Source organism: Oryx dammah, unplaced genomic scaffold (assembly GCF_014754425.2).
Source record: "Oryx dammah isolate SB20612 unplaced genomic scaffold, SCBI_Odam_1.1 HiC_scaffold_29, whole genome shotgun sequence".
NCBI classification, from domain to species: Eukaryota; Metazoa; Chordata; class Mammalia; order Artiodactyla; family Bovidae; genus Oryx; species Oryx dammah.
This window is the reverse complement of record NW_024070213.1, coordinates 33,581,607-33,591,285: the sequence shown is the minus strand read 5'-3', so window position 1 is coordinate 33,591,285 and position 9,679 is coordinate 33,581,607. Positions and strand designations below refer to the sequence as shown.

The 9,679-nt window shown below is 42.0% G+C and overlaps 1 pseudogene; it reads right to left on the bottom strand.

The window, feature by feature from the left end:
• Nucleotides 1–8,207: 8,207 nt before the first annotated feature.
• LOC120857994 lies at nt 8,208–9,269 on the bottom strand (annotated as a pseudogene).
• Between the last annotated feature and the right edge of the window lie 410 nt (nt 9,270–9,679).

Here is a 9,679-nt window from a genome sequence, read left to right as displayed (position 1 = left end):
AATATTCCCTGGAGAAGAGAATGTAATCCACTCCAGTATTCTCATCTGGGAAGTCCCACGGATAGAGGAGCCTGGCAGGCTCTAGTCCAGGAGGTTGCAAAGAGTTGGACACGACTTAGCATGCATGCATTATGTATAAGTATCATATAGGTGCTAGATATATTGGTTCTGTTTCTCTATAGAACCCTGACTAGTACAATAATAAACTATTCTTAACACTCTTATGGGTCCCTCTTCTAGAGAAGAAAATCATGTACTATTTAGTAAGTCCCCTACATATGAACCTTCAAGTTGCAGTCTTTCAAAGATGTGAATGTGCATTCCATCAACATCAGGGTCAGGGGTGAGTGAAGTTTCCACTTGCCCTCCATCTCCTATTGCTGATGACCCTTCAGCTCTACCATCTCCCATCTCCTCTCCCTGCTCCAGTCAGTAACTCTTCTTGCCTGTTCACTTGATGCCAGCCCCTCTAAGCCAGCTGTTGTACTATACTACTGTACCTTTCAAGCTATTGCTCTGTAATGTTAAAAATGTTTTCTTTCTTTTTTGTGTGTTTTTATGTATTACTTATGTGAAGAGTATTATAAACCTATTACAGTACAGTACTAGGAAGCCAGTGGTGTTAGTTGGGTGCTAGGCTCACTTTGTTGAACAAATTGAACTTAAAAACGAGCTCTTGGAATGGAACCTGTTTGTATATAGCGGACTTACTGTATTATTTTCTTTTGACTCAAGTATCTAACCTAAGGCATGCCTAGCTTTCAGAAAATTGTTCATTACATAAAGAACTGGCAATAGTTTTTTAAGAATTTCAGGACTAGTTATGTTATACAACCTATACTGACTAAATGAAGACAAACATCAACAGTGAAATTTCAGGCATCAGTGAGGAAACTATTTTTTTATTGGTGGGTCGTTAAATACTCCATGAAATACTGTTAACTTAGTGTTTTTGACCTGAATCAATGCCCTGAGAATGCAATGTGGCCAAAAGTAGATGTTAAGAACTCCCTTTTTGGTATAATTAAGTGATGGGGTTATTTTGTCAGGTAAACAACCACCCTGATGATAAAAATCAGTTTCACAGATTCACTAGGCTATGATGAACATCACAGAGTCACCTGGACCCTGCTGACCTTACACAGCATGATAGCCAGGTTCAACCCCATACTTACTGATGCTTTCACTACCATGCTCAATTTACGAATCATCTTTGTAGCCATTTGGACTTTTATTTACCAAGATAGGTAGGAATATACCCCATATATTTAAGTTATATTTTGCAAGACAGTCTTTGTAAATACCTGAGTAAAGAGAATCAATGAGTCTGCTTCTCCAGTAAGATTTGACAAGGGAATCTAAAGGCAATAAGAAGTTGGATGAGGTTAAGTGATGGGGACAGAGACTTCTAAAAGAACTCATCAGTTTGGTTTTTCACATAGGAAAAGGTAATTTCATGTTTCCTTTGAAAAGAAACAGTATTTTTCTTGGCCTGGCTTTTGTCATAATCACGAGGTAAATGTTTGCATTTTCTGCAAGAGTTTTCCCCCACCCTAGTTCAATGCAACCTCTCTTTAATGTCAGTAATTCTCCTGACTCAATTCAACAATTATTATTCTTGCTAGTCACTGATTTTTTTTAATTTACTTCTTTTCTAAATTTATTTAGTTTTTATCATTTATTTATTTGGCTGCACCAGGTCTTTAGTTGGGGCATGTAAACTCTTAGTTTCAGCATGTGGGATCTAGTTCACTGATCAGGGATGGAACCTGGGTCCCCTGCACTGGGGGCTTGGAGTCTTAGCCACTGGACCCCAGGGAAGTCCTGTAATTACTGATTTGAATGGCTACTATTCAGTTGAGCATATGAAGGCCACAGACAGCTCTGCTCTCAACCCTCCCCTTTCATGTAGGTGATCATGAGAACTTACTTGTGTCAAAGTTCCCACTCCCACTCGACCAGTAACTCTTCAAAGAATTGCATCTTCCTCATTCTCTTCTCTTCCCAGAGCAAAATTCTTTAATCATATAAAAGTAGTGGGTCTTAAACATTCTATGTAGTGTTCAGATACCATATCTGGCAGCTCCCACTTTTTCATGAAACACCACTTACCTCCAAGCATTGAAGATGTCTCATCTAATTTTCTGTTCAGTCACTCAGTGGTATCTGACTGTTTGTAATCCCGTGGACTGCAGCACACCAAGCCTCCCTGTCCATCACCAACTCCCAGAGTTCACTCAAACTCATGTCCATCGAGTTGGTGATGCCATCCAACCATCTCATCCTCTGTCATCCAATCAGGTGGCATCTTGCCTGGCACTGCTTTTGTCTGCCAGCTTGCTCTTGATCTCAACTCACAAAAGTTTCTTCTTGGCCCAAAGAGACATGAGTCTTTAGCATTGAAACTCACCCTAGTTTCCAGTTGTTTGGATTAATTTATTATTTTTAAAGAATGTCTTTTAAAATCTAAAACAGTAACTGTTGGATGAGTTTAGAGCTTATCTAAAACCTAGGCCAGCACTATGGACATCTCCTAGGCACTCTCTAGAAAGGCAGAATCTGGGACTTTCCTGGTAGTCCAGTTGTAAGATGCCACACTTCCACAGCAGTGGGCATGGGTTCATCCCTAGTTGGTGAACTAAGATCCCACATATGACTCACAGTGTGGCCAAAAAAAAAAAAAACCAAGCAGAATCTCAGGCCCATCCCCTTGAAATGCAGAATCTCAGATCTTGTTGCTGCTGTTGTTCAGTCACTCAGTCGTGTCTGACTCTTTGTGACCCCATGGACTACAGCCTGCCAGGTTTCCCTGTCCTTTACTATCTCCATGAGTTTGCTCACACTCATGTTCATTGAGTCAGTGATGTCATCCAACCATCTCATTCTCCGTCTACTGAATCAGAATCTGCATTTTAACCTGATAATTCATTTGCACATTCACATTTGAAAGTGGTGATCAAAACATTTCTCAGTAAACATCAAATAGAGGTGCATACTACTGAGAAACTACTGTGGGGTTAGAAAAAAGTTTCATTTGTTTAGGTTATTTTTAAAAAATATTTGCTGTTGGTCTTATATAGATATTCTTTATTTTGTTTATATTGTATCTCTTTCTTCCCTCTGATATTATTATTTGTTTGTTGGCCGCATCACACAACTTGTGGAATCTTAGTTTCCCCACCAGGGATTGAACCCAAGCCCTCAGCAGTTAAAGCCCAGAGTCCTAACCACCGGACCATCAGGGAGTTTCTGGAAAAGGACTCATGTGAAAGGCATAATCAATTTTATCAACAAAGGCGTTTGTTCTGAAGTTGAAGTGATTTTAGATCACTGTACTCCAACTAGTCTTGAGTCTGCTTGAAACCCAACATGTGCAGGTTTGATTATGAAATTGATGCACTTCCTGAATTGTTCATTCCTTCTGAGTTTTCTCCTGGCACTTCCTTTCTGTCTCAGCCTCATGAGAGAAAATTATCATGGTGGTCTCCATAAAAATTACCACACAGGAAATGAAAGGAAACTTAATTACTGGATTCCCACACGCCATTTATTCTTTATATTAGAGCCATCAGAGAGTCTCTGGGCTTATAGGCACAATTAAAGAGATCAACAAGATAAACAAGATTTTCAGCCAAGTTGCAGCTGTTCTGAAGTTTCTTGGAACACTAACCTGATTAAGTTCTTCCTTTCATATCAAAGTAAGTTCTCTGCCAGTGACAGTTGGTTGATAACCTGAGGAACTCGAGTATCCTTGGGGGGCAGTGGAGATGTAGTGCTGACCCCAAGTGATCCCAATGAGTTTTCCTTCCCCAGTTCTGAGGGTGGTAGGTTTTCAGAACCAGAGACTAGGGTGCTGGGAGGCAAAGTCAGCTGGGTTGGGCTCCTACCAGAAACACGTTCCTTGCTCTATTGTGCATGTGTTAGTCCCTCAGTCAGGTTCCACTCTTTGTGACCTCGTAGACTGCAGCCTGCCAGGCTCCTCTGTCCATGGGATTCTCCAGGCAAGAATACTGCAGTGGGTTGCCATTGCCTTCTCCAGGGGATCTTCCTGACCCAGGGATCGAACCTGGGTCTCCCTCACTGCAGGCAGATTCTTTACCATGTGAGCAACCCGGGAAACCCTACTGAGGACCGGAAGGGTCCCTTGTCATCCTTGTTTAAAATACGTTCTCCAGTTTGCCATTAAATAGCAAGTCTACTTCTAACTTCCAGATAGTAGTTGTGTCACTAAAATGAAATTTGGTATCAACAGTGATAAAACAAAACGGAAATCCCAGGCAGTTGTGGTGCAATTCTTGGACAACAGCCTGAAGTCAGGAGTTCTTGACTTGAAGCTCTGACCCCCTGTTTCCTCTGTTAGCTCCACCAACTGGTCCCATGACCGTGAACAGACTAACTGCTCTAAAAAGGAGGGCTTCCTTTAGTCAACTGTTTAAATCTCTAAGTTTCTTCAAGTCTGAGAAATCTATTAGTAGACTCAGTCTTTCCGATAGCCCTTTCCATCTGTCCCCTCTCCTTTAATTTTTCTATTTTAAGAGCTAACTTGCTTAAAGATTACTCTTAGGACACAGTCAGGAGGTAATCACCTGGACTTCCCTGATGGTCCTGTGGTTAAGAATCCACCTGCCAATGGAGGGGGCATGGGTTTGATTCCTGGTCTGGGAAGATGCCACATGCTGTAGGTAAGCTAAGCCTGTCTGTGTGACACAGCTATTGAAGCTCACGTATCCTAAGCTCATGCTCTGCAACAAGAGAAGACACCACAACAGGAAGCCCACACAAGCCAACTAGAGAAAGTGTTAGGCACAGCAACGAAGAGCCAGTGTAGCCAAAAGTAAATAAATAAATAAAAACTTTAAAAGAGAGAAAGCAATTATCTACACAAAAATCCAAAACATTATAAAGATTAATACCTTTATCATCCATGTACCCATCTCACAATATTGATAAATAAAATGTTACCATGAAATTTTAGTCCTTGAGAATTCCCTGGTAGGTCAGTGGTTAAAACTCCATGTCTCCAATGCAGGGGATGTAGGTTTGATCCCTGGTTGGCGAGCTAAGATGCTACATGCCCTAAAAAAAAAAGTTTAGTTCTCTTGATATCCTAATATCCTCTCATCTATTGCCATTCCTTCTCTACACTTAGGAGATAACCTCTCTCCAAAATAGTCTTTTAGTCTTTATTGTAAATTTAAGTCATAGTGTTATTTTTGCAAGGGATTTAGGCCTTATATTTCTAATAATAAAATAAATAGATTACAAATACGTTTAGCAGAATTTGGGGCAGATGGAACGAGATGCTAGGAGCAGAATATCCATCCCCATGGAAAGAGTGACTCTGAGAATCATAATAAATTTACATTGTGTCCTATGTGTGTCAGCAAAAGGACTTTCCTTATTGCTGCTACTTTACATACCTAGGGCTCTCTGCTTCTGCTACTGCTAAGTCACTTCAGTCGTGTCAACTTTGTGCGACCCCATAGACGGCAGCCCACCAGGCTTCCCTGTCCCTGGGATTCTCCAGGCAAGAACACTGGAGTGGATTACCATTTCCTTCTCCAACTTTTCTATCCCATTTTTTAATCACTTCCCTTCTTGTTCATTAGCTTTCTCTTTGGAAAATGAATATGGAAAAATATGTGAACAGTATATCAGAGAGACAATGACTACTTAAAGTTCCATTGGTTCAACAATGTACTTGTTTAATTCAGAACAAATATCAGTAATTATGTCAGTCTGAGCTGACAGTCGCCTATAACAATGCTTGGAGTCAGTACACTTTTGCTTTGCCCACAATGTTTCCAAGATTATCTTTGCCTTTTCCTTGCCAACCATCTTCCAGCCAAACTGGTCACCTTTCAGTTCAGTTCAGTCGCTCAGTCGTGTCCGACTCTTTGTGACCCCATGAATCGCAGCACGCCAGGCCTCCCTGTCCATCAGCAACTCCCGGAGTTCACTCAGACTCGCATCCATCGAGTCAGTGATGCCATCCAGCCATCTCATCCTCGGTCGTCCCCTTCTTCTCCTGCCCTCAATCCCTCCCAGCAGCAAAGTCTTTTCCAATGAGTCAACTCTTCGCATGAGGTGGCCAAAGTATTGGAGTTTCAGCTTTAGCATCATTCCTTTCAAAGAAATCCCAGGGCTGATCTCCTTCAGAATGGACTGGTTGGATCTCCTTGCAGTCCAAGGGACTCTCAAGAGTCTTCTCCAACACCACAGTTCAAAAGCATCAATTCTTTGGCGCTCAGCCTTCTTCACAGTCCAACTCTCACATCCATACATGACTACTGGAAAAACCATAGCCTTGACTAGATGGACCTTAGTTGGCAAAGTAACATCTCTGCTTTTTAATATGCTATCTAGGTTGGTCATAACTTTCCTTCCAAGGAGTAAGCGTCTTTTAATTTCATGGCTGCAATCACCATCTGCAGTGATTTTGGAGCCCCCCAAAATAAAGTCTGACACTGTTTCCACTGTTTCTCCGTCTATCTCCCATGGAGTGATGGGATCAGATGCCATGATCTTAGTTTTCTGAATGTTGAGCTTTAAGCCAACTTTTTCACTCTCCTCTTTCACTTTCATCTCATCAAGAGGCTTTTTAGTTCCTCTTCACTTTCTGCCATAAGGGTGGTGTCATCTGCATATCTGAGGTGATTGATTTATCCCGGCAATCTTGATTCCAGCTTGTGTTTCTTCCAGTCCAGCGTTTCTCATGATGTACTCTGCATAGAAGTTAATTAAGCAGGGTGACAATATACAGCCTTGATGTACTCCTTTTCCCCTTTGGAACCAGTCTGTTGTTCCATGTCCAGTTCTAACTGTTGCTTCCTGGCCTGCATACAGATTTCTCAAGAGGCAGGTTAGGTGGTCTGGTATTCCCATTTCTTTCAGAATTTTCCACAGCTTACTGTGATCCACACAATCAAAGGCTTTGGCATAGTCAATAAAGCAGAAATAGATGTTTTTCTGGAACTCTCTTGCTTTTTCCATGATCCAGCGGATGTTGGCAATTTGATCTCTGGTTCCTCTGCCTTTTCTAAAACCAGCTTGAACATCAGGAAGTTCATGGTTCATGTATTGCTGAAGCCTAGCTTGGAGAATTTTGAGCATTACTTTACTAACGTGTGAGATGAGTGCAATTGTGCGGTAGTTTTAAGGATTCTCAAAAAATGCAAATCTCTCTCTCTCTCTCCTTCCTCTTCTCAGATGATGACCTTGTCTAGAGCAGATTCTCACTCCCCTTACCTCATCTCAGCCCTCTCTTAATTTTACTTTAAGCATGCATCATAACTATAATTTTACTGTCTCCTCCTTTAAATTATAAGCACTATGTGGGCAGACACATTTTCTGTCTTCTTTATCAACTGCTTACCATAGTTTTTAGCAATAGGAGGGATTCAATTGTTTTTCAAAAGGAAAAATGTAAGAAAGAAGAAACAAAGAAAAAAGAAAGAAAGGAGGAAGGGAGAAAGAGAGGAAAGGAGGAAAAGAAGGGGACAAAAAGCAGAGAGAGGAGAGAAAGGAAAAAAGGCAGAGAGTACTCACCTTTTTTTTCAAGAGGGTATTAAATCTTTTATTGATTATCCATGATAATGGATGATACAGAAGCTTCATTCCCATTTATAACTTTATCTGTTACCATAACTCAGTTTAGATATATTGCATACATATATACTCAATTTAGATATATTGCCAACAATCATTAATGACAAAACAAAAAAACAGAAACTCCATGACTTTTCATGGGTGACCCTTCTAACAATGAACTCCAGGTCACAACACATAACTGTCAGTTCAACTACACCAAGGGTCTGAAGACAGCAGCTTCCCCATCACAGCAGGTTGTAAATAAATTTCAAATGGAAACTGGCATTACTCTGAAGGAATTCTAACTTCACACTGGGGGTAATTTACCAAAATGGCTTCAGAGTAGACTAACTTTACACAGCACATTGAAAAAAATACACATTTATTCAGCATCATGATCAGACTATTTTATTTAGCAATCAACAGCATGGGTGCAAAAAAAAACAAAAAAAAAACCACCTGCATTGAAACCCTTTGTTGGAATGCTTTACACTTTCCACAGAACAGAAACTAAAATAAGCTGTTATACAATTAGTCACAAGTATAGTCCTCAGGTTTTTTGCCCATACACGTGAGTATTGTCTAAAACATGTCCTCTTTGTAGCAGCTAGGCCCTGTCACCACTCTGCTTGGCTGAGTTCACAAATCTGTTGTAATCTGTAGCTTCCCTGTCCCTTCTCTGGCTTTCCTCTCCTGTTGAGCTTTGTTTCCTCGCAGTAATTAAAAGCTCTGCCACCACCACAGCTACTGCTGCTGCTGGAACCACCCTCACCATCTTGGCTTCAAGAGTTGGCAGAGTACTGGCCTCCACCACCACAAGGGCCTGACCTTCGTCCTCCGAAGTTTCCTCCTGTCATGGGTCCAAAATTTGAAGACTGGTTGTCGTCATTGCCGAAATCACTGTAGATTCTGCCACCTCGAACACTGCTTCCATCATCACCAAATCCATTATAGCTGTCCCCACTGCCACCATATCCATCATCATCACGGCTGCCACCAAAGCCACCTTCACCACTGAAGTTTCCACCATGACCGAAGTTGTCATTCCCACTGAAACCACCTCGACAACCACCACCAAAGTTTCCAGAATCTCTTTCACCTCTTTGGCTGGATGAAACACTAGCCATCTCTTGCTTGGATGGGGCTTTCCTTACTTCACAGTTGTGGCCATTCACAGGGTGCAATTTCTAAATGACAGTCTTGTCTATGGAGTTATAGTATCAAAGGTTGTAAAAACAAAGCCTCTCTTTTTGCCATTGCCTCAGTCACTCATGATTTCAGACACTCCGGTTTCCCCATATGGTTCAAAATAATCTCTCGGGTGATGTTCTTCAGTGTCTTCTTTAGTGCCACCCATAAAAATCTTTTTTTCACAGTTAAGTGGGCACCAGATCTTTGAGAATCTTCTCCTGAGATGGCCCTTGGGCTCCACAACTCTTCCATCACCTTGCGTGGCCTTGCCTTCATGCCCACATCCACCTTCCCCACCGTGGTACATGTGACAACCCCGAAGCTTCTGGAGTGCTTGGTGTTTGAAGCCTTCATCACCACACGGTCTGTGAGCATTCCCCATTGCTCAGAATGGCTCCTCAGACTCTCATCGGTTGTTTCAAAGCTCAGACGTCTGACAGAGAGTTTTGCGGCTGTTTGAGTTCTTTGGGAAACTCTGACTTTGACATGACGAGGTGGGGAGACTTCAGCGATGTGTCTCAGTTTTAAACATATGAATCTTGTGTCTTTTCGAGTAATTCATGGAAGTATCCCTTGTCTGTGGTTTCAAGTCATTGCCACAATGATTCCTGCTGCCGCTGCTAAGTCGCTTCAGTCGTGTCCGACTCTGTGCGACCCCATAGACGGCAGCCCACTGGGCTCCCCCATCCCTGGGATTCTCTAGGCAAGAACACTGGAGTGGGTTGCCATTTCCTTCTCCAATGCATGAAAGTGAAAAGTCAAAGTGAAGTTGCTCAGTTGTGTCTGACTCTTAGCGACCTTGTGGACTGCAGCCCACCAGGCTCCTCCGTCCATGGGGTTTTCCAGGCAAGAGTACTGGAGTGGGGTGCCATTGCCTTCTCCAACAATGATTCCTATT